A 25,963-nucleotide genomic window follows, 5' to 3' on the forward strand; every position below is an offset into this window, starting at 1 on the left:
GGCTGTAAAAAGTTACAGGAGTGCAGCGTTCCATACTGATTTCTGGTGTACAAGGCTATGTATTACAGGATTGACAATAACATGGCAATCTCGTCTCTCAGACATATTCATTGTTTGAAAGCCTAGCAAGAAGGGAAATTGAACTGCTGGATCTCAAGGAGAGGAAGCATTCGCCATTATAGCAGTAAATGTTTCCATGGGTGCTTTGGATATATTAAAATAGGTTGCTCCTTATGATGTAGGGGAATGCACACATACACACACATACGTATATGCTTAAATATTTTGCACATGCTTAAAAATCAGCTCTTAAAAGTTTTTTTAAAAAATATTATTATACTGTACTTTAAAAAAGAGTAATAGGCCATGCTTTCAAACTGGTCACTAAATAAAAAAAACAAATGTGAATAATATATGTGAATGACAGGATAAACAAACAATCAAACTGTCTTGGACAGAACAGGCTTATATGGAGGCATGGGAGAAGCTTTCCTTACTCTTCTGCAATATGGAACTAGTTACAGATAAATAGAAAGATAGGTCGATAGATAGTTAAATATATCAAGAGAGTATTGAAAGGATCATCCCAGGCTCAGAACCAGTGGTGGGATTCAGCCGGTTCGCACTGGTTTGATAGAACTAGTAGCTAAATTTTGTTGAGTTCGGAGAACCGGCTGAACCCATGCTGCTTCTGGAAGTCCGTTCTAGGCCTGGGAGGCCTGGAGGAGGTCTCCCAGGCCTAGAATGGCCCACCAGAGGTCCGTGAAGTCACTTCTGGAATTCCATTCTAGGCCTTGGAGGCCCAGGCCTGCATCCACTCATAGAACTGGATGTTCAGGTATTTGAATCTCACCACTGCTCAGAACCCTGTTTGCTCATCCTCGTGGAATTCTGTGTATTCACCTGTAGGAATTCTTGATTATAAGCTCTTATCTCCCCGATTCTCCAGAAGGAAATAAACAAAGAATATTTATGTAAACAAAGAGGGCTGAAGCATTCTTTAAATCCTGGAAAATTCTGTGGTTCACTAGAATATCAGAGTGAAGGGTGGTAAAGCACAATCACGAAATAAAAAGAGGGGGGAGAATTAAGAGGCATGGCAGTATGGAGTTGCTCCGGGGAAGTAAATAACATAGGCCAGACTAGTGAAGCTCTTTACTGTTCACACAGGAATAAAGTCAGTCTTGCAAACTCTTTATCCACAATAAAGAAACTGCTTTGGCTTATTTACCGAGTTATTCTGATTGTTTGCAACTGACACAATCAAGTTTGCAAGAGTCTGTTCTTATAGCCTGTATCAATAAGGCAGAGTTCCTGTAAGTCTGTTTCCTGATCTGGCTTACTGCAAGATGCTGATAATACCTAAAGCTACCAGTTTATAAATGCTCTGCAAGTATTCTACTTGTACCAAGGATGGTGGGCTGAAAGTGCATATACGAGTTCCACGCCCAACAGTCTGGGGCATAAGGATGCCTCTGTAGGTCTTTGGCTATGATTGGTAAGGGCTTTATAAATGTATTGAGCTGAATATGCTTACAATTACAAGGACAACAGAGTGGTGTGTGTTCAGATGACTATACATTCCCAGAATTCCCCAACCAACCTGATGTCCACAAGTTTTAAAGTTGCCAAGGTTGGATACCCCTGCTCTAAATGAATTACTGTTTCTTTAAATAAGTATTTCTCAGTTTTGGCACTTTAAGATGTCTGAACCAACTCCCAGAATTCCTCAGCCAGCATGAAGAATTTAGCACTTAGAATAGTAAGGAATTGCATCATATGCGTAATCAAGGCCTTGTGGTAGCCAATAATTTAACAGTGACCCTGAAACATGGCAAAATATCTAGAAGATATTTTTGCATCCATTTCAGGAAGTGTTCAGTTGTGAAGTATAGAATATTTTGAAAAATAAATGTTGGGAATTGGAAGATATTATTTTATCCTGAATACTGGGTAGGCAACCTGATGCCTTCCATTTATAATAATAATAATAATAATGACTCGATAGGTAGACAAAATGCCAAATCCAGTCTGAACATCTGGCTGACTGTGCGATGATCCATAATAATAATAAAGCTGGAAGGGATCTTGGAGGTCATCTAGCCCAACCCCCTGCTCAGACAGGAAACCCTATACCATTTCAGACAAATGGCTGTCCAGTCTCTTAAAAAATTCCAGTGTTGGAGCATTCACTGCTCCTGGAGGCTGGTTGTTCCACTGGTTAATTGTTCTAACTGTCAGGAAGTGTCTCCTCAGTTCTAGGTTGCTTCTCTCCTTGATTAATTTCCATCCATTGCTTCTTGTCCTGCCTTCAGGCGCCTTGGAAAATAGCTTGACTCCCTCTTCTTTGTGGCAGCCCCTGAGATATTGGAACACTGCTATCATGCCCCCCCCTCGTCATTCTCTTCATTAAACTAGACATATCCAATTCCAGCAACCGTTCCTTATATGTTTCAGCCTCCAGTCCCCACAATAAAGTGGAGGGAAACCTGTTCTGTCAATTCTCTTGCTCTCTCCAATACCCATCTTATTCTAGAAGATATTCTAGAGATTTGATCTTGTGTCCCTTTGCCTACTTTGAGCTAAAACGTAAAGAAAACTTCATTTTCTGTCTGTATCCATTTTTTGTAAGACCTGAAATAAAACTTTTCCTACAGGAAGTATTAATGTAACGTTCTGTAAATATGGCCATTTTGTAGCATTTTTCTTTGTTTGGGATTGATACATACACCCCAACCTTTCCCAATGATCCAGATTACACACTTTTGTCGCAGGCTTGTTGTCACAGGGTCCGAAGCATTTTAACAGCTTCTTCCACTGCAGTATTAAACAGTTCAGTGCATATTTCATCTGCAACTGGTTGTCAGACTTTGTAGCCGCAATCAAGACTGGAAATGATCGATCCAGACAGAAACTCTCCCTGAATTCAGATTAGGAAGATTTATTAAGGAAAAAGGTTAAAGCTGGAACAAAAACATTCTGTGGAGTACTTTCTTTTCAAATGAGAAATCTGCGTATGGGCAAATCAAAGCAGTTCGATTCTTGCACTCTTTCTTATGCTAGTCTATCTAGTGTAATAAAATTGGGAGTAAGCTAGTCTGTTTTAGAAGGCGGGAGGCCTGCATCGGGATACTGTTTACAAGATGGCTGTTTAGCCTCCTTATCAGATGAGAATCAGCTTTCATGCCGGGTGCTCTCCTAGTTAAAAGCTGGTTTAGTGCCTATTGTATCTCATTTTCTAGTGAAGTGGGTTCCTAAATGTATTCTCCTAAATATTTTGGTCATTCTTTCATTCTGCTTGTAAGCATTTTCAGTATATCTTTTCACCGCATATTGCTTTAGATTAGATAGTTCCACAAATACTCCTGAAAACCTCACTTTCCTTGTCCTGTCTTCCTTGTGTTTGCTTGCTACACGTGTTCTTAGGTTGTCCAAAGTTTTTATACTTTGCTTGACCCAGGCGATCAAAATAATATCTTCTGAAAGACGTCAGGACTGTTTGTTTATCACCCATTGCTTAAGTATACGGAATACATCCATCTTCTGTTTTGATTATATACCCTCCAAGTCAAATTTTGTTGGCACAGTTGCTCTCTTTAATTTTCTAAATTTAACCAATAGATTTAACACTAATAATTCATAGTCTGTTCCACAGTCTGCACATTAAAGTATCTTGTCTGATTGGCTTGCCCTTTTCCATCTTCTGTTTCCTGTCATGTAGTACATTTGACTTCAATGTTATCCAAATCTAGATTATGTGTTTATACTGCATGAAATAGGTGTTAGCAATGGATGAAACAATCTCTTTGACAAACTTTACTGAACTATCTCTCCGTTTATTTTGTTCACCCAACTGAAACCTAGCTATAATTCCAGGTTCCTATATTTCTCCATCTTTTGCACCACTTTTTAGTACACTCGCCTCCTTCCTAGGTATTATATTTACCCCCTTTGCAATTTGCTGTACAGTTCTTCAATATTATGTGCCACTCTTTATTTAATATAACATTAATCTCCAGGGGATATGGACTAATTCCACTAGACATGACCTTGCTAGTTATTGTATTATAATTGCGCATATGTTATTTTTGCATACATCACCATTTCATTTCTTCGTATGCTCTGTATGGTCTCATGCCTATTTATCTAAATGTTTCAGCTATATCCATATATTCAGCTATGTATTTCTGGATTTGTTATTGCCTTCTCATGGATTTAACTTTGAACCTCTTGCACAATCTCATCCTGCCTTAACTTATGAATTAACCTTAGCTTTAGCCTTCCTCTTTTGTTTACATTGGCAGGAATAAACCTAGCAAATGTTCCTGTTCCCTTCAACATTGTTCTTCGCACTGTTGAAATTCTCCCCCCAATAATCCAATGGGAGGGAAAAGAAAATAGTACATTTCAAAATGAGGAGTGTGGGGTCATGAACCGTTTGGAGCATTTATTATTGATGAAAAGTTCAAGAATCATAGGGAAATTCTCCACTGCCTCCCATTTGAAGCTTTCAGTTGCTGGATGTGATCAGGGCAAAGTATTTCAAAATGATGAGGTATGGAATACCACTGAAAAGAAGAACTAGTTAAAAGCAGTTGCTACTATACAAGAAAGGATGCAAATCTAAACTGCAAATGCTGGCTTTAATGGTACAGACTTTTTTTGGGGGGGCAGGAAAACAACAATTACTGAAGGAATTTCAAGGTGTTCTTACTACTTGAATAATGGAGATGACTAATAAAAGCTTGGTACCGAGGTAGTTTAACAAAGAAAGAGGCTTGGTTAATAAGCTTTCCATCTCCTTGGCCTCATATCTTTCCTTGTAATTATATCTATTTGATAACAGCATGTAACTTTCTATTTTATCAGTGAGGTTGCATGGCAAAATAATGGATTTTTAATACTAAAAAAAGGTAGAAACTTGTTCAATTGTATTTTTTTAAAATACCCATGTATGTGTGTTTTGTAGAAAAAAACGCACAACCTTCTTTTGATTTTTTTTTCCTGTCTTTCTTCCTAGTTGAGATACAATGTTGAAAAATATACCGTATTCTCATTCAGGGACGGGCTTGGGAGAAAAGAACTGCTCCTACTTATGTTTTTATATTTTTCCCATCTTGGTGAAAAATTGGTTTTAAAAAAAGGTATCTTATTATGAGATACTCTCTATTGGCAATACCACACACCTATACTTGAATACTGTATATACATCTACTGTGAGATCAAGTCTAGATTATACATGCATCAACATTACTTGATGATTAGCAACCAAACTGATTCTACTGGTGCATTTCCATCCTGTACTCCCTTGTATCCGATGAGGTCAAAGGTAATACATGAAAACATACGATGAAAAGTTTGTTTCTCTTTAAAGTGGACACAAGAGACTTTGTTGCTTTGGATTTCCATCTAATTAGGCAGAGGGAATGTGCTGGGTTAGGGTTATGGTGGTTTTATGGGAGCAGTGGTCTAATTGGCCAAGTTGGTGTAATTTTATGGAATTGGTAGAAGAACTTACTTGAAGGAAACTAGATTGTGAAAGCTCCTATACGGACCTATACCTATACCTATACCAGTGATGGCAAACCTTTTAGAGACCGAGTGCCCAAACTGCAACCCAAAACCCACTTATGTATTGCTGGGTGGGTGTGGCCTACTCAGGTGCAGCTACAGTGGGCTTGGCAGACTGGGTGGGCGTGGTCACTGAATGGGTGTGGCTGCAGTAGACATGGCAGATTGGGTGGGCATGCCCGGAGTGGGCGTGGCCACCTTGATGTTGCTTATGGGGAGGACACCTGTGGGAGCCGGGTAGGGTTGGGGGAGATCCAGAGGATCTCTGGCGGGTGGGTGGGATGGTGGGCTCCCCAATGGCGGCTCCAGGCTGGCTAGCCTTAGGCCAGTGATGGCAAACTTTTAGAGACCACATGTGCTGGGGTGATGGTGCGTGCCCACAGAGAGAGCTCCGTGTGCTGCCTCTGGCACGTGTGCCATAGGTTTGCCACCACTGACCTATACCTATACCCAGTGATGGGATTCAAATATGTGAACAACCAGTTCTCTGTGTGGATGCCGCTTCCGGAAGTCCATTCTGGGCCTGGGCAACAAAAAATTAGTTACCTGTTCTGCCGAACTGGTGTGAACTGGCTGAATCCCACCACTGCCTATACCTATACCTACAGGTAACTAATTTTTTGTTGCCCAGGCCCAGAATGGACTTCCGGAAGCGGCATCCACACAGAGAACTGGTTGTTCACATATTTGAATCCCATCACTGGGTATAGGTATAGGTCAGTGGTGGCAAACCTATGGCACACGTGCCAGAGGCAGCACACGGAGCTCTCTCTGTGGGCACGCACCATCACCCCAGCACATGTGGTCTCTAAAAGTTTGCCATCACTGGCCTAAGGCTAGCCAGCCTGGAGCCGCCATTGGGGAGCCCACCATCCCACCCACCCGCCAGAGATCTTCTGGATCTCCCCCAACCCTACCCGGCTCCCACAGGTGTCCTCCCCATAAGCAACATCAAGGTGGCCACGCCCACTCCGGGCATGCCCACCCAATCTGCCATGTCTACTGCAGCCACACCCATTCAGTGACCACGCCCACCCAGTCTGCCAAGCCCACTACATCTACACCTATACTGTTGTGATGGAATGTGCACCTGGAGAAGCAGAGAGAGAGAGAATCTAGAATCTCTCAGGGTATATCTAGTATCCTTGAAAATTATAGCTTTAGTTTGGCAAGATTGATATGAGGCCCAAGCTCACGGACAGCAAGACAGCGAGATCTAATAGAATCCAACCCTCTATTTGCTTATACCAGTAGTTCCCAACCTTTTCTATGCCCCCTGGGGGTGCAGACACTCCAGTTTGGGAAACCCCGCCTTACACCTAATGGACAGAATGTTGACAAGCTAAAGCTATAACTTTCATACCTCCTAGAAATATCTTGAAATATTCTAGGTGGCTACCCTGAACCTCCCATGGCCCCCCGCCTGTGGGATTGTGCAGTCTTTTCATCTGAGCCTCTCTCTGAGAAAGCTCTATGTTTTGCCAAAAGTCCCTGCCCCTAGTTCCTGCAGGTAGCCAGTTTCCATCACTTGGCTACTATAAGGGCAGATTATTGTGGGTAACAATACATAACAAATGTATGTATTGGGTAACAAAGAAGATCCTGAGAGCAGATAGTCTATTATAGTAACATTTTACAAATGCCAACCGCTCATCACACACCAAAGCAAGATATGTTCCCTGCAGGGGGATGGGAGAAAGAGATTCCCAATTTGAACTTTGATCCTGCCACATATATGGAGTGCACTTTGCAGTTGCTGGATTTCTGCACTCACAGCTTTTTTTTGGCAGCTGCCATAAAACTTAACTTCGGCAATAAATATGTCCTTGAATTTTTGCCTACAGAGAAGCCAGATAATTGCCATGGTATTTTTGGAAGGGAAGCAACTTTATGCAAAGAGTGGGAAAGGAGTAAGAAATAACAAGCCAAAAAAAAAAAAAAAAAAGATAAGGTATAAGAAGAAAGAAAAGGAAATACAACTAGATTTAATTCATGTCACCATCAATAAGTATACTTTCCCATTCCTCTCTGACCGTGTAAATCATCCTTATACACCTCTTTATATCCTGCTTTTTGTTCTGTAATTTTCTCACCTCTTTTTGAAGTCAATCTCACTGACTTTGACTAGTGATGACTTTTTGATTTTACCTGTCCTCTTGACTTAGTCACTTTTCCTTTGTATACTTATTTTGCAATTCAGTCCCCATTCGTTGTCTCTACATGACCAGATCATCACAGTTAGTACAAGTCTCTGTTTTCTGTTCAATTCATACTCATTCACTATCCATTCACTACTAATCCTATATTTTCCTATTTTACCATGCATACTTTTTAGGTAACTCATTCTAAGTGTAATTCATGTCATTTTTATATTTTCCCTAATATACTAGCTCTTCCTTCTACATAAAAATGTGGGCAGAAACATACTGTACTTTTATACAAAGCCATTTTAGCATCTTTTGTTGTTCATTCACTGCAACAGACCATATACTTACCAATTACCTTTCTACTAAGGTGCCCAAATTCATCTATTGTTAGGGATTTTCATCATTTACCTTGCAATCACACCTTTTATTTTCCCTGCCAGACCCAACTTTCTTGGACTTTGATACATTAATATTCAGGTTCTTTATCTGCGTTGCATTATACAATCTATCTAATATTTGCCACAGATCATTTGTCAACCAATAACCTCATATTGTGCTATATATGTACTAAAATTGCACATTTATTTATATTTTCTGCCAACATACTTGTAATATCACCAAAGGATTTAGTATTTTTTTAAAAAATGTATTTATTACATTTTTATGCCTCCCATCTCCCCTACAAGATGACTCTGGGCAGAATAAATACATAAGCCACCAATGTATGCTAGTCTTACTGTTCAGTATTGAACTATTCCCTAAGCAGTTCACTTGTTCTCTTGCGTGCTTTCTTATATCATATACCACTTATACTAGATTCAGCAACCGTCCTTCATTATCCAATGCCTTCAACTCCATGTTCATGCGAAACATGCTACAGCTCAAACCTATCCACTCTATCCTTTGCTGCCACATTGATTGCTGGTTAAGACTGCAAATTCATGACAATAGCTCATACATATTGGAAGCAAGAGAGCCAGTAGGAAAAGATTAATGCCTTATATTTGATTCAGGAAAGTTCATATCTCAGTTTGGGTGGTGTTAGACCAGGGTCTTCAAACTTGGCCCTTTTATGACTTGTGGACTTCAACTCCCAGAATTCCTCAGCCAGGCACACAAGTCATAAAAGGGCCAAGTTTGAAGACCCCTGTGCTAGACTGATCTCTCTCTCTCTCAATACAATTTATGTGTTCCAGAGTAGCTCAGCACAAAGGAACATTGATCCTGCTATGACACCACTAATAAAAATTAAATGTAGATTTCTTAATGAACACGATTATACAAAACTGGTCCATAATCATTTTTAAGGAATATAAGTGGTTTTTGGCTACAATCCTGTGTGTTGTTTGAAGATAAGACAGGCAGTCCTTTTCTTATGGTCACAATTGGGACCAGAATCTTTCAGGTTGCTAAGGGACAGTGTCCCAAGTAAGGAGTGTGGGGAGTGGGTTAGGGGAGACCTTGGGGGGGACTCCACTCATACAGGCTATGCTTGGCCTTATGATGTTATATCTCTGTTTTCTACTTGGATTTTGAATTCACTTCGTCTCTGGGAGGTGGCTGAAAAAGCTGCCTGCTGAAGAATTTCAGCTCCCTCATTGCACAGAAAGGAACTCCTTCAGCAGAGTGCTGTTATGCAGCTGAAATCTTCAGGATTTCAGCTTATTTTGGTACCTCGCTGAAAGACTTCAGTTCCCTTCGGCAAGCAGTTCTTTTAGCCAGCCCCCCCTTTGTCTCTCTCTTCAGCTGTGGGTCTTCCTAGTTAGAACCTTAAGAAACTACCCAAACATTTGGTACAGCACAGATAGAGGATAATCTTTGTCATATAATAGGGTGTGAAACATCTTGTAATGGGCAGTAGAAGTAACCTTGAGGAAAAGGAGGAAGAGCTATAAGTAAGGCAATGGCCAGATAAGAGAAATCTGAGTCAGGGGCAGAAATGTAATTTGAGAAAGCATCTCAGATGCAACCCTCCCTGCATTCAGGAAGATAAAGGGGGAGGGAAGGGGGGAAGTGCATTCAGACCTGCAAGATTCTGATACTGTAGCCTTTTAATAAGACAGTATTAGTATTAGTTTGGTCTAGTGCAGGGGTAGGCAACCTCGGCTCTTTTATGACTCATGGACTTCAACTGACAGACTCAGGAATTCTGGGAGTTGAAGTCCATGAGTCATAAAAGAGCCGAGATTGCCTACCCCTGGTCTAGTGCTTAAAACAGGTTAGAAAGCAGGAGACCATGAGTTCAAGTCCTGCCTTAGCCAGGAAAGCCAGTTGGGTTACTTTGGGCCAGTCACTCGCTCTTAACCCAGCCCACCTCACGGGGTTGTTGTTGTGAGAAAAATAGGAGAAGGAAGATATTGGATATGTTCACCACCTTGGGTCGTTTGTAAAAATAATAAAGGCAGGATACAAATAAATAAATAAAAATTAAACACACTTATAACTCTGACATCCTAGTCTGGTCTGCCTGGAAAGGCTGACTTTTTTTTTAAATCAGTTGATTGCCATATGGCAACACGAAAAAGCTAACCTCGTTATATCTAGGGCTGGTGAATTACGGTGTGTTTTGCTTACTTTCCTCATATTCTAAGAGATATTTAGCCTACTATAGATAAGTCCTTGACTTACAACAGTTCATTTAGTGGCCATTCAAAGTTACAATGGCACTGAAAAAAAAGTGACATGACCTTTTTTTATACTTAAGACCACTGGTCATGCACCTCCATGGTCACGTGATCAAAATTCTGATGCTTGGCAACCGACTCATATTTATGATGGTTGCAGTGTTGTGTGACCCCCTTTTGTGACCTTCTGACAAGCAGAGTCAATGGAGAAAGCCAGATTCACTTAACAACCGTGTACTTAACTTAACAACTGCAGTAATCCACTTAACAAATGTCGCAAGAGAAGTCGGTAAAATGGGGCAAAACTCACTTAACAAATGTCTCACTTAGCAAGAGAAATTTGGGGCTCAATTGTGGTCATAAGTCGAGGACTTTCCTGGTGGTTCAACCTTGGTGGTAGGAAACTCTTGGTTGTTGATCTAACCAACGTTTTACCCCTAAGAATCTCCCAGAATTGCTACAGAGATAAAAATTGCAGGAGAATGTCATGAACACAACCTTTAACTTGCTGAACAAACAAGAATATAAATGCCATAAATGATATATGATCTACGATAAATGGCCCTTCAGCATGGGACGGTAGAACCACTTGCAACATAGCAAGACTCATCAAGCAGCATCCTCTCTTTATTTTATTTTAATCATTTGGCAAAATAATTGGAGCCTCCATATAGAGATTAATTAAATGCGCACAAAACCTATTAGAGAATCTGATTAGAGTTCTCATTCATTGCCAATTAAATGCTGGTAAACTTGTTAACCTGAAGTCTATTTTTTTTTGATTCAATTGAATGTAAAGAAATAAGAATATGGAAACTCTTTTAGATGTCTGAGCGAATGTTTTCTTGCCCGCAAACGAAGGGAGAGAGCCTGACATGCAGTCTGTTGCTAATAGCACACACACTGTTTCTTTATGTAGAGTCTCTTTACCAGTATCAATTAAATCACAGTTAAATCTGACACATCTTAACCTTGTGTTGGATTCAATTCATAGCTACAGCAGAACCCATATGGCACGGAGACAGTTTCATTGCTTATGTAGAGGCCCTGGCTGGATGCCAAGCAGTAATCACTGCTTTTCTGTTAATAGACATGTTTGCTTTGCAGTAGTTTCTATACACAGGGCTCTAGATTAATTAGACAAAATCTGTCATCCAGTTAAGAAAGGAGAAAAAAAATCTTCGCCTCCCCCACCTTCTGTGCTTCAAAACTAAAAGGAAGGGGGTGGGGAGGGAAACACGAATTGGCTCTAATGAAGCTTTTTTTCTGACAATGCTCCGGTTCTTTTTTGTTTGTTGTTGTTTGGAAATGGCTGGAAGGTTATTCCGATTTCAAGGAAAAACAAAATTGGGAAGAGAGTTTTGAACATCATCAAAATTAAATTAAAAACCGACCGTGAGTATGAAAGACGTGGAAATAATGTCACTTCTTTGAACCTGACAGGCTGGGGATTTCCCCCCCATTCCCCCCATTTTCCAGGGGAATGGACTGCACAAGATCACCAGCATGTTTTCCATAAAAAAAAAGTTGATTACAGGGACCAGGCTTTTCTTCAGAGGGTGAAGGGGAGTCTGTACCCCTTGCTGTCCCCAAAATTTAGTGGGAGCCACTGAAAATAAGACTGATACTCCAAGGATACCTGCCATATATTTGTAGAGCTTGCTACTCCAGCCTCTTCCTGGTCAGTGGTGGGATTCAAATATATGAACATCCGGTTCTCTGTGTAGATGCCACTTCCGGAAGTCCATTCTGGGCCTGGGCAACAAAAAATTAGCTACCGGTTCTGCCGAACTGGTGCAAACTGGCTGAATCCCACCACTGCTCCTGGTGCAGTAAAAGTAGGCAGCTCCATTCTGTTCCTCACAGGATGAAGTAGGATCCCTGAAATTACCTGCAAATCTCCCAAGGAGCCTTTGGATCAACTCAGAAGACATCAGATCTCCCTCAAACCTAAACTGTTCTGGCCGTGTCTAGAGAGCAGGGTGTCTATTGGCAACGTCTCTGTGTTTGGGTACGTGCGTAGTATAGTTCAGAATTTGGATGTGTAACTCATTTAATTGGCATACCTGCAGAAAGAATGGGTGAATTTAGTCTGTATTGACAGTAAAATGTGCACCTGTGGTTCCGCAATCACCATTTTGAACCACAATAATGAAGGGGAAAATTCAAATTTGTAGCCTAAATGTTGGAGATGTGGTTGCTTGGATGTAACGTATTATCATATCTGGTGGTCATGTAAAAGCATAAAAGCCTTTTGGATTAAGATATGGTGGAATATTCAAAGAATTTTCAAAAGAAGGATAAAATTTACCCCACAACTGTTTTTGTTGGGTATTGTTTCTGATTGTAATGACAAAGAGATTATTTTAATGTTAAATTTAATTACAGCGGCAAGGTTGTTAATAGGGCAATATTGGAAGAAGGAATCTTTGCCTACTTTGCAGGAATGGTTTTTTAAAGTTTCTTATTTAGCTGAAATGGCAAAAATTTCGGCTTATTTGAAAGATCAATCGCAAGAGAAGTATCTCTTGGTGTGGAAAAGATGGATAAATTTTATACAATATAAGTATGATGTAAGAAAATATCATTTAGGTTTTGAATAATTTATATTTAAAGTTTAAGATATTATTTAGAAGTGTAGAATAGTTTTTATTATTATTATTATTTTCTTTTCTTCTTTTTCTCTTTCTGTTTTTTATATATAATGGAGTTAAAATATTTAATAATTTGTTTACTGAATGTAATTATACTTGTTTGAGGTTTATTTGGGTTTAAAAGTTTTTTCTTATAAGTTATAGTTAACCCTGTATTCAGCTCTGGGAAGAATGGGGGAGGGTTTTGGGGTGGGTTGGGAGGGATCGGGGAAGGGGTTTTTATTGTAAAATTGTAAAAATTTATAATAATAATAAAAAAAAATAATGAAGGGGAAAAAAAGATCAGGCATAAACCTTGTTAAGGAAAAACCTACATCCTGACAGGAGCCTGACAAGGTTGCTGCACTATCTATACTTTTGAATATATCTGGTTCAGAAATGGGGAGGGGCTGATGACTTGTTATTCTATGAAGGCTGATAGGCTTATAGTTAAATTGGTAGGAATATAAAGAAAGTTACAGTTCAAGTTCTTGCAGGATAGATAAAGAGAGGGATGGAGAAGGAGGAGGAGGAGGAGGAACATAAAACTATTTGGTTTTCTGCAGAAATCACTTGAAATTTCTACAAAATCTACAGAAATTTCTACAAATGTCCTACCAAAACTGTAAAAAGCTCACAATTACAGTTTATAAATACAAGCTCTGAAGTCTTCTTAATTATGGTCAACACCTGCTAGATTAATGGTGGAAACAGTCAGTAATGGCCACATTAAGAAGCTCTCAAGATAGCTCTCGGTCCTCTGCTACCTCATAGACCTGTGGTGGTGAACCTATGGCACATGTGCCACAGGTGGCATGCAAAACCCTCACTGTGGGCATCCGCACCATCGCCCCAGTCCTAGGCCTTCAGCTGGGTTTTATAAAACCTTTTTGCTTTAGGCCTCTGCCGCCGTGTGCAAAAAATAAAGGTTCAATCAATCAATTTCAACTTCTCGCAGGGAAAAAAAAGATCTCGTAAAGTTGGAATTGATTGATCAAACTTTTTAGTCCCACCTACTCTGCTGTTACCATCGCAGCCATGCCCACCCAATGGGCCATGCCCACCCAATTGGTCACACCCATCCAATGGGCCACACCCACCCAGCACCCAATGATACATAAGTGGGTTTTGGGTTGCAGTTTGGGCACTCGATCTCTAAAAGGTTCGCCTTCACTGCCATAGACTTTTCTGAAAGGATACGAACATCTTACATCCTTTTTAGATGCAGAAGTAGAGGAAAATATGTTTACTAGTTTACAGAGAAATCCATATTGCATTGCTCTGTTGAGCTAGCAAAGCAGATTTTGAAAGCCTAGGCTGATGTACCTGTACTGCTGATGTTTAGGGTTATTACTCTTTCTAAATTGTTCATTTTCTACATTTGTAGGGAAAAAAAGCAGCAAAGCATGTCTTATTCAGGAGAGTTATGCATTTTCTTGAACTGACGTGGCTTGTTCTCACACAAGGTTATTTATTCCCTTGGCAGGAAATGCTGTTTTTATAGCATCATCCTTCTGTACTGTACTGATAGTTTTTCCATTGAGATGTTAGCGAACCTAGTAAGATCACATTAGGGGGATGAAGAAGATCATGTAATGTTGGTTAATATATGGATAGTTTTGAAGGCATTGTATATCTTTAGCTTTCTTGCCATCCATTCTTGCCATCCATTTGCATTTTTCCGCACTTATCGCGTCTGCAGAATCTCGCCCCGCCGCCCTGTTTAGGGTGACCCGTTCCCTACTTAATGTTCAGGAAGCTGGGGAGCCCTTACAGGGTAGAGCGGAGGAATTTGTGCAATTCTTATCAGACAAAATCGCTCGGATTCGGACAGACCTAGACTCCGATTGGGCAGGGCCTTTTGAGATGACTGGGGCAGGTCTTAGCTCAGTTTTATGGGATGAATTTGAGTCTGTGACTGCTGAGGATGTTGACAGAGCGGTGGGAGCAATGAGCGTCTCCACTTGTTTATTGGATCCGTGTCCTTCCTGGTTGGTCTCGGCTGCCAAGGAGGTGACACGAAGCTGGCTCCAGGTGTTGATCAACGCTTAGTTGAGGGAGGGTCTTTTCCACAATCCCTGAAGGAGGCAGTTGTGAGGCCCCTGCTTAAGAAGCCTACCCTGGACCCGGCTGATTTAAATAACTTCCGTCCAGTCTCCAATCTCCCGTTTGTGGGGAAGGTTGTAGAGAGAGTGGTGGCGCTCCAGCTCCGACGGTCTCTGGATGAAGCGGATTATCTAGACCCTTTTCAATCTGGCTTCAGGCCCGGCCTCAGCACAGAAACCGCTTTGGTCTCACTGATGGATGATCTCTGGTGGGCCCGAGACAGAGGTTATTCCTCTGTCTTGGTGCTACTTGACCTCTCAGCGGCTTTCAATACCATCGATCATGGTATCCTTTTGCGACGACTCGAAGGGGTAGGAGTGGGAGGCACCATTTTACGGTGGTTCTCCTCCTACCTCTCTGGCCGGTCGCAATTGGTATTGGTGGGAGGGCAGAGGTCAACCCCGAGGCCCCTTGAATGCGGCGTGCCACAGGGGTCGGTCCTCTCTCCCCTCCTATTTAACATTTATATGAAGCCGCTGGGTGAGATCATCAGACAGCACGGGGTGAGGTTTCATCAGTATGCTGATGATACCCAGTTATATATCTCCTCCCCGAGCTCTCTCAGTGAAGCGGCCGATGTGATGGGCCGTTGCCTCAAAGCCGTGAGGGTCTGGTTAACAGACTCAGGCTCAATCCTGACAAGACCGAGTGGCTTTGGATGTTGCCTCCCAAGGATCATGTCGACTGTCCAGTGTTGACTCTTGCGGGGGAAAACATACCCCCTTCAGAGCGGGTTCGCAACTTGGGTGTCCTCCTTGATCCACAGCTGAATTTGGAACATCAATTGACGGCTGTGGCTGGGAGGACCTTTGCACAAGTTCGCCTGTTGCACCAGTTGCGACCCTACCTGGACCGGGAGGCTCTCCTTACAGTCACTCACACCCTTGTCACTTCACGTTTGGACTACTGCAACGCGCTCTACATGGGGCTACCCTTGAAAAGTATTCGGAGACTACAGTTGGTCCAGAATGCAGCCGCGCGAGTGATAGTGGGTGCTCCTCGATACACCCATGTTACACCTATCCTCCGTAAGCTGTACTGGTTGCCTATTGGTCTCCGGGTCCAATTCAAGGTGTTGGTCATTACCTTTAAAGCCCTATATGGCTCAGGGCCAGGCTATTTGCGAGACCGCCTACTACCTCATAGTTCCCTACGTCCGGTTAGATCCCACAGGCTGGGCCTCCTTCAGGCCCCGTCGGCCAAGCAGTGCCATTTGGCGGGGCTGTGGAGGAGGGCCTTCTCTATGATGGCGCCCACGCTTTGGAATCAGCTCCCCCTGGAGATTAGGACCACTCCCACCCTGTTGGTCTTCCGTAAGCTACTTAAGACCTGGCTTTTCCGGCAGGCCTGGGGTTTATAAAACCTTACTCCTGGATGATTGTTTTTGTATTGTTGTTTTGTTACGTTTTATGTGTTTTTTATTGTTAGCCACCCAGAGTCCTTCGGGAGTGGGGCAGTTTATAAATTTTAAAAATAAAATAAAAAATAAAATAAATCCAAACTCCTGGGCAAATCTACACCAGCTAGATCCACATATTGCAATAAACCCTGGCTTATTTAGTTTATTGAATAATTCACAAATGGCTGGGGTCACACACAGTTCCTAGCAATTAATAATGGTTTATTGTTGGCTTGTTTGTTTATTGCTTAAGGACTAGGAAGAATTGTTTGATTGGAAAGTTACAAGTGGAGCTAGCAGCAAATGTTGGCGTGAAATGCATTTGTTCAAGAGTTCCTAGTTTCATTCAACCAGCTTGCTACCTTCCATTCAACCTTCCATCATTTCCCCAAAAGTAACCAGCTATTTTTCCATGATCAGTGAACATACTTACTCCTAATTAACTGATTGCAGCCTTTTTATTCCCTTTTTAAAAATTTCTGCAAGCCACCCATAACTTTACCTTGTTGATACTTCATTCTTGATACAGAAGAATTTCCACCCAAGTTACTTTCATACTCAATGTTGTCACCCACTCATTGCCTTGATGTCATAAAGCCTCTTTATGGGTACATCGCCCCACCAGAGGTTGGAAGGTGCTCCAAACGATATTGCCTTATTGGTGAGATGGACAGCATATAAAACAAACAAACAAACACAATTACTAAAAATGACACTTTTGAGAAATAAGATTTCAATTCCAGATATATGATGAGGACAATCAACTCCTTCCTCATGGATCTCTGAGAATGGTAGAGGGTTGGACATCCAAAGAATCTGTGGGAGCCTTCCCCTTCCTAGAATTTTACATGACAAAGCCAAAATACCAATTAAAATGTACATAAAACCATTTTGAGTCTGAGTAAATTGAGCTTTTGCTAGTTTTGAGGATGGTCTTCATTATGAACACAAGGTGTCTACTTGACGTATCTGTGGATAGATGTGCAGCAGAAGAACTAGATCGGGGTAGGCAACCTTGGCTCTTTTATGACTCATGGACTTCAATTCAAGCTGGCTCAGGAATTCTGGGAGTTGAAGTCCATGAGTCATAAAAGAGCCAAAGTTCCTACCCCTGAACTAGATGATGCAAGAAATAATCTTTTGCATGTAGTCCTTGACTTAGGAGTACAATTGAGTGCAATATTTTTGTGGCTAAGTAAGGCAGTTGTTAAGTGAGTTTTATGACATTTTTGCTGCAGTTGTTAAGCAAATCATTGCAGTTGTTAAGTGACTCATGAGGGTCATTAAGCGAATCTGGTTTCCTCCATTGACTTTGCTTGTTGGAAGAGGCTGGGAAGGTTACAAATGGTGATCACGTGACCCAGGGACAGTGCAATAGTCATAAATACATGCCAGTTGCCAAGGGCTTGAATTTTGATCACTGCAACAGTTGTAACTCTGAATTCTGCTCATAAGTCATTTTTTTCAGTGCTATTATAGCTTTGAACAGTCTTTAAGTGAATGGTTGTAAGCAGTGGTGGGATTCAGCCAGTTCGCACCACTTCGGCAGAACCGGTAACTAATTTTTTGTTGCCCAGGTCCAAAATAGACTTCCGGAAGCGGCATCCACACAGAGAACCGGTTGTTCACATATCTGAATCCCACCACTGGGTTGTAAGTTGAGGACTGGCTTTATTATACTTCTTTTTAGTAGAAAATAAAAGTAAAGGTTTTTTAAATAGAGTATAGGTAGTGAAAAAAAACCCCAGTTTCTGGGAAAATATTACGAGCATAAACGTTATTTCAGAAGGGCCATATCACATGGAATCTTGATACCAGAAAATGAAATATCAATCATTGCCATGTTAAATGCTTCCTTTGCTTGTTTGACTTTTTATGCAAGCCCAGAATTATAACCCACACTAAAGCAGAAAGCTATTTATACAATAAAAGTCACCTTTATGACACTCCAGAATGTCATGCTACTCTCCAAAATTTATTTCAGAGGATCCACCAGTATTTCAAAGAAGATTTTGCAGATGCTGAAGGAGTCTGAAAGGCCTAGTGACAATTGTCCCTGTCTACTCTGTTAAAATAAGCAGTATTATATCTTCACCGGACCTACTTAATTGGATTTCATCTGGTATCCTTGGACAGTTCTATGAATTAGCTATTTACAGTGTCACTGGAGTGGCTTAGGAATCGACATTGTTCATCCTCTCCCCATGATGATGACCTTGCTGTGTCTCAAGGTCATTATTTATACAGCCTAATTCACTGTTTTCCATATTATCGCACAAAGCAAAGAAGACGGCAAAGAAAATCTGGATAATTAGGGCTTATCACATCTGGGCTGCAAGCATGCAGATGGCCACCAGATGGCAGCAACGAGATATAGAAAAAAATGCCATTTTGCTACTGTCTCCTGATCCTTGTTATGTTTTAGGCACCCTAGGATAATGCAGCTTGTTGAGTTCTGCTAAGGATCACTAGTGGGGAAAAACTTTTTTTCCTCTACTTTTACTTTGTGTGCAAGCATTGGAAACTCCACACAAGGCATTTTTCCTTTTTATACACATTTTTTGGTTGTGGGGAACTTGATGAGGTATTTAGGGGCAGAAGCAGTGGTGGGATTCAGCCAGTTCGCACCATTTTGGCAGAACCGGTAGCTACTTTTTTGTTGCCCAGGTCCAGAATGGAGATCTGGAAGCGGCATCCACACAAAGAACTGGTTGTGTTGTTTTCTCAACTATGTTTCTGCAGAAGACCTTCAGTTTCTGCGTTGAAACCTTTTTCGGGAATCTGTATAGCATCGTAAGTTCAAGAGTTCAAGGCAGGTCAGAACAAGAGAGTGGAATATGAACTGGAGGTATTTCAGAGCATCTTCTTAGGAAAAAATGAAATCCCAAAGAGTTTAATCACAGGGCACTTGAATCACTAGTTATGCAAGATTTACAGAAAAGAAGTCCTGAGGGAATGACTTTATTCCAAAGAAAATGTGATTATGCAGATTAAATGTCATTTGATTATGTGCCCTTGACTTACAACCCTAATGGAACCCAGAATTGTTGTCCTAAGTCTTTGTGAACATAAATTGAGGCATCACATGATCGGATCCAATTTTTTTTAAAAAACATTATTTTCTGGTGGTTGTGAAGTGAATACAACATTTACTGGGAAAAGCAGAATCAATCTCCCAAGAAACATAGATGTATGTCATTTGGCGATCTCATGAAATCCCAGGCTGTTTTGCATAATCAGAAGTGGTATATAGGTTTTTTATATTTATTAATTACAATATGTATGCTGCTATAGTTTAAACGAGGCTGTAAGGTACTCTAAAATGTAATTTAAATGTAATCTAAAATATTTTAGGGGCCTGGAGGCTAAAGCTAGTGACTAGTCTAGAGAAAAGAAGGACTAACAATGTCAAGATAGCAGTGTTCTAATATTTGAGGGGTTGCCACAAAGAAGAGGGAGTCAGTCAGCCTCTTTTCCAAAGCACCAGAAGGCAGGACAAGAAACAATGGATGGAAACTAATCAAGGAGCGAAGCAACCTAGAATTAAGGAGAAACTTCCTGATAGTGACAACAATTAATCAGTGGAACGGCTTGCCTTCAGAAGTTGTGGGTGCTTCATCACTGGAGACTTTTAAGAAAAGACTGGACAGCTACTTATCTGAAATAGCATAGGGTCCCTTTCTTGAGCGGTGGGCTGGGTTAGAAGATTTCCAAGATCCCTTCCAACTCTATTATTCTATAGTCTGTATGGCTAAGAGAACGACAGCACAAATCTTTGATGTTCAAATGGAATCTTGTGTTAAACTATAACTTAATTTTCTCTTACTTCGGCATATTTTGGGAACAGAGCCATTTTCCTTGGTAAGACATTGTTTATGATTTTAACATACTGGGTAAACCCAACCATTGCGGGTTCATGCAATAACCTGTTGTTAAGCAAATCATTGTCTTCTGCAAAATTGTATACGTTTTTTCACCTCATAGAAGGCATACCCCATGCCATGCCAAATAATTAGTTTCATTTAATCGTGGCCTTCTTGAATAAATATAGGCTTTATAGTTAATTATTATTAATTGTAGAATTGTATTATAATTTTGGTTGATTGCCACCTTGAGTGTTTAGTGGAAAGGGGAATGTAGATATGACAAAGAAATAATGCTCTGTTCTGTATTGTGGTTTACAGATCACAGTGCTTAGACTCATGCTGAGCTTGACACTAAATAAACCCAATTATTCAGTAGTGTGGTAAATGAAATCAATGTCATCCATACCCCAAGTATAATCTGAACAAAAGGAAATGCTTTGTTACCTTATCATATTTACTTTATCTTAAAAACATTTTGTATTTTGCTGAAATTTCCTGACTTTTAAGCACTGGTATAAATGACATCCAGTGTTCTGTCTAGCTCAATATTCTGTGTATGGCCTAAATATTCCCTTCCAATCTGAAAATTCAATTCTGTACGTTCTTACTCAGGCGTAAGCCCCATTCATTTTAGTAGGATCTGCTTTCAGCTGAGAGGTGCATAGGAAATTTTTAGTTATATTCCTTTATTTCCTTTCTTAATAATACATTTAATCAATGTAGTACGATTACTTTTGAGTAGGTATGAACAAGACTGCACTGTTATCCTTCTAGTAAGGAAGACTGGTCAGTAAATCGTTAACCTGCTTTTGTTTGATTTATATCAAGTTTGACTAGTCTGGGTCTCTTGTCTCTGAAGCTAATATAATTAAATCCTATTAACACATCAGGAAAAAAAAGTCCTATAATAGGCACACATGGCTTTGAAAAGCAGCTAATTCCTGAGCAGATTTAATATCCTTAAATTAGGCAAGTGTGAATAGGAGAATGAATCTTATTAAAACCTTAAATCTGATTATATTTGAAAATTATTGGTTTCTTAATGTAATAAATTATCCGATACAGATTAGAGCAAATAATATATCTTAGCTTCATATAATTCCACTCTATAACAAGTGATAAACGAAATTAAGTATCACCAGAGAGCAAAAAAAGGAAGGTCTTTTAGAAGTCTTTGCACACAGTGAAAATACCTAAATAATTTTAAGAAATACTTTTGGAATGAAATGTATATGTAGGACATAACATGGACCCACTTCCTTCTCTGCAAAACAAAATCTAAAAGAATTGGGGCACTTTAACATTTCATTCTAAGTCCATACTTAGAACTCAAAGAGAAAACCAATGTTGGTAGAGGTGGGTTCCTTTTCAAGAAGGCAAATGAAAACATGGGCCATCTGCCACACATTCTGCTGATAAAGCTGGAGCACTAAACAAACCAACTGGAAGACGAAAACATAAATGGGGAACTTTTGAAACATTACCTAAAAGGGGTTGATTATTCTAAAAACAAAGGTAGGCATTGCCTTTTTTTCACATCAAGCTTTATATTAGTTAGTCTATCCCATATTTGTCTCTCTGCCCATTTCTCTATCTAGTTTCTGTTCCTGGATTTTGTGCCAGCATAGCATATTGGTCTACTCATGACTTTTCAGCAAGGGAAACTGGTGTACAGACTCAGTAAATGTTAACAATGCTGCCTTTGGTATTTGGGCTTTGTGATATCTGCATCTAATCCTACAGTCTTTTCCTTCTTTTAATATTAATGTGATAATATGGCATTGTCCAGTGTTCTAAATAGTCCAATATTCTGGGTGTGAATTCAGCAATAGTTTTTCAAGATTTTGGGCAAGATTCTCTCCAAGCCATACCTGGTCTCATAGATAGATAGATCCTGATGTCTGCTGCCTGCTAAGTTCTACTGTAGACTTAGATTGTATCAACATGAATCCGAGTTGTATTTTAGGATTCCTTCTTCTGCCCCATCTCCATCATAATTTCTTAGCTATTTATAATGAAAAGATTCCCTATTTATTTTTTTCACTTCTCTCTCTGGAAAGGAAAGGAAAGGAAAGGATTGGGATAAGTGATTTTTGATCTTAGAGTTAAGATTTCAGACACCACTAGCTTTGTAATCAGGATTCCATCTATGCAGTATACAAATAGCAGGCTTATATTCTACAACACGTAGGTACCCCAATGAGATCAAATAATTTATTCTCTCTCCCTTCAACTCTTCAGCATTATCATTGGCAAGAAAGAAGTTTGCATTTTTAAATAAAAAAAAGAGAAAGCCATTGGTTCCTGTAGAAAGGAACATGAATCTGTTTTCAGAGTTCAAGGGTTTTATAAAAAAAAAAAGAAGTGCAGGGATGTTATTATAAGCTACAGACTGTAGGAAGACAGCAGACATTTGACTTGATTTTTTTCCCCCTGCAAGTCTACTCTTCTCTCTTTTTTTTTCATCTCAAATTTGAAGAAAAGCCACCTGCTTCTATTCTTTCAACATCAATATACACCTGGGATTGCTGGGATTTATAGGCTTTGTGTCTTCCTTCTCTCCTTCTGGTCCTCTACTGCAAAGGCAGGCTTCAGGTTCAAGGAACAAGCTGAAAAGCTTTTGGTGCTTCAGAAGTAAGTTCACTTCATAGACAACAGAGTGGGAAGCAAAAGTATTTTCCAGTGTAGTGAAGGAACTTAGGGAGACACAGTAGGATACAGAAACTATTGCCCGTTTCTGAATGTCTTACATATATCAGCCAGGATAAAGGAAATTCTCTTCTTGTGTTTTTGGGTTGGAGCGCTAGTTGTTTCCCATAGGTGACTCTGCACAAAGCCTTCCTTTTTCAGAAAGAAAGCTGAAGCACCTTTGATTAATCCCTCTTGGGGTGAGGTTCTGAGACGCTGTGAGATTTGGAGGTTGCAACTTTTAATGAAAGGAGTATGAAAACTCTTGGTACAGCTTGCAGGAAAGTGTGTATAAAAGCAATAACTGACAAATATTGCAAGCAACAAAGGGAATGCGGGGTTTTGCTGTCTTTTGTTGTTTTTATTGTTTGGACAGTTTGCTTCTGGAGTTCATGATGGAGAAGTTGGTTAGGGTTTAAGTTTGATGGGGAGATGACTCAGAGTTATCTGAATGTTAACTTGCTGGAAAGAGACCAGCTAGCTTGGGAAGTAGCACTGATCATAAAAACATTGGCCCCCACTGGATATTGTTTGAAATGTCCATGATTTTGAAAACCTCATCCTTATACTGTATTTTGTAACTTCTCTGACCAGGGCACAACGTTCTTTCAAGGATGCCCAAATTCAAATGTGATATCAGATGCACTGTTTCTGCCCTATAAGTGGGGAAATGGGTTGCAATGAGCAATTTGGCATGGCTGGTGAAGTACAGTGGACCTTGGTACTCAACTGCTTTGAATCTCATCAAATTTAGTACTCAACACATTTTGACATGACAATTTTGTCCTGGTACTCGTTGTTTGTTCGATATTCAACGCACAAGCTAGAACATGTTGATATCAGCTGCATTATGATTCACCACATTATTCCTTATGGGAAAAATATGTTTGGTACTCATCATTTTTGGTACTCATTATACCTGGGATCAATTAACATTAAGTACCAAGGTACTACTGTATCAAATATACATATTATAACTTAGCAAAAAAAATTGCTTTATAGGTGCTTGGGACAAATTGACCCCAGTTTTCACCATGTAGACAATCCTGCTCTTGATAGTCATATATCCATATAAACAGACCAGAAGTAATGTTTATTCCACAGGCAAGCCTTATTTTCACTATGGGTTTGCAGTATGCTCAATTATTTGTTCATTTAAATATTTTCCATCCTGTCTGATTTTCTGAACAACACTATAACCCATAAATATATTCTAAAAACTATAAACAGTCAACATCAATACATTTAAAATACCAACAACGCATAATGTTCTCCTCAGGCTCTGAAGTCCATTGGAGTACCAGCATCTTCTCTGTCTTCCTAACACTAACAGCAGAGGACTCCAAAATAATGGCGCCATCAGAGAAAATTCTATCTGCCTCTAAGTCTACATCCCTCTGATATCCAGACATCATTCCCCAGGCTGATTGCACAGGTTGTTAACATGGATCTGAAACACAACGGGGGGGGGGGGAATAATAGGTCAAACTATATCAAAGTTTTAATTAGATTTGGAACATCCCAGTATCCCACGGAGCACCTGCAATGTAGATAATAACATTGCTGAACCAACTCTAGAGTGGCATCATACAGGTTGCCACATTCTGCACCAACTGAAGTTTCTGGGCCAACTTCAAAGGCAGCCCAAGTAGAGCACGCTGCCATAATCCAATCTCAAGGCAACGAGTGAAGATTATGAGGGCCTTCTTCCCCAAAAGCTGAAGGTTGTACCAGAAATAGACCTCAGGAACAGGAGGTCCAGCATATTCTTCTCATTTTGCTCTTGCTGTAGACTGAAGATCCGTGGACTTCAAACTCCCAGCATCCCCCCAGACAACATGCTGTTTGGGAAATTCTGGGAGTTGAAGTCCACACATCTTGAAGTTGCCAAGATTGAGAAACATTGCTATAAACTTGACCATTTTTAAAACTTGTGGACTTCAACCATGCTGGCTGAGGAATTCTGGGAGTTAAAGTCCATAACTCTTAAAGTGGCCAAATTTGAGGACTCCTGCTATAGACACTGCCTTTTCATTCTCCTTCTCTAAGTCAAAGAGGATGAACTGGTTTTCTGTGGAGTTTGAATTTTTGGAATATGGGAGCTCCTATAAGGCCTTCCCCCCACCATCCACAGATGTAATTAGCTATATTCCAAAAATTGCAATTACATTAGGAGGCCTGGGTAATATTAGGAGCCAGTAAATACTGGGCTGCAAAGCTCAGATTTCTTACTGCAAGAAAATATTACAACTAACCTGGAAGTCTACTTTCCAATTAATGCAGTTGTGACCAACAAAGTTCTGTGTATTTCTGAGTATTTAATGTTCAATCATGTTGAGGAATGGTTGGTTGGAGAAACTGTAAATTAACCAGTGGAAACCAAGTTATTGAAGATAAACTGTTAAACTTGAAGGATCAGTCCCCAAAGCTGTGAGATTGGCTATTATATTTTTGAACTTTTCTATTCTAGGCATTTTATTGCATTTCAGTTTTTCATCACTCAACATTATGGCCTGATTGAATCTGTGTTTTGGTTTACATGATTGATTTTCAGTTACATTCAATTCCATATCTGATTCTTGCATATTCTTACATTAATTCTTAAGTAGACATTGGTAAATATTGTGATTATTGTATTGATTTAATATTGATGAAAATTGCCATTTTCCTGCAGTGAATCTACTTGAGCTCATTCCTACATTGATTCATAAACATAGTTTCAGTTTTAGTACAGGGTTGGAATATATTTAATGAAAAACAGATATTATTTCCTTTCCACATTTGCTATATGTATCAATAAAGTGTAAAATTACAAGTGTTTTTTTAAACAAGCTGCCAAATTTCTGCATCCAAATTAACATCCTACCTTTCCATTAATGCATATTATTTATGATACACATGCCTAGAAAAATTAAAGGAGGTGAGTTAT

The 25,963-nt window shown here is 40.0% G+C and overlaps 1 protein-coding gene across 2 annotated transcripts in view; it reads left to right on the top strand.

The window, feature by feature from the left end:
• The window catches only part of RWDD3 (RWD domain containing 3), a 295,791-nt gene that overhangs the window by 104,391 nt on the left and 165,437 nt on the right, over positions 1–25,963 (top strand). The window lies entirely within an intron of this gene.

The sequence above is a fragment of the Crotalus tigris genome, unplaced genomic scaffold, assembly GCF_016545835.1.
Source record: "Crotalus tigris isolate CLP2741 ecotype Arizona unplaced genomic scaffold, ASM1654583v1 scf7180000017739.2905288, whole genome shotgun sequence".
Classification (NCBI taxonomy): domain Eukaryota; kingdom Metazoa; phylum Chordata; class Lepidosauria; order Squamata; family Viperidae; genus Crotalus; species Crotalus tigris.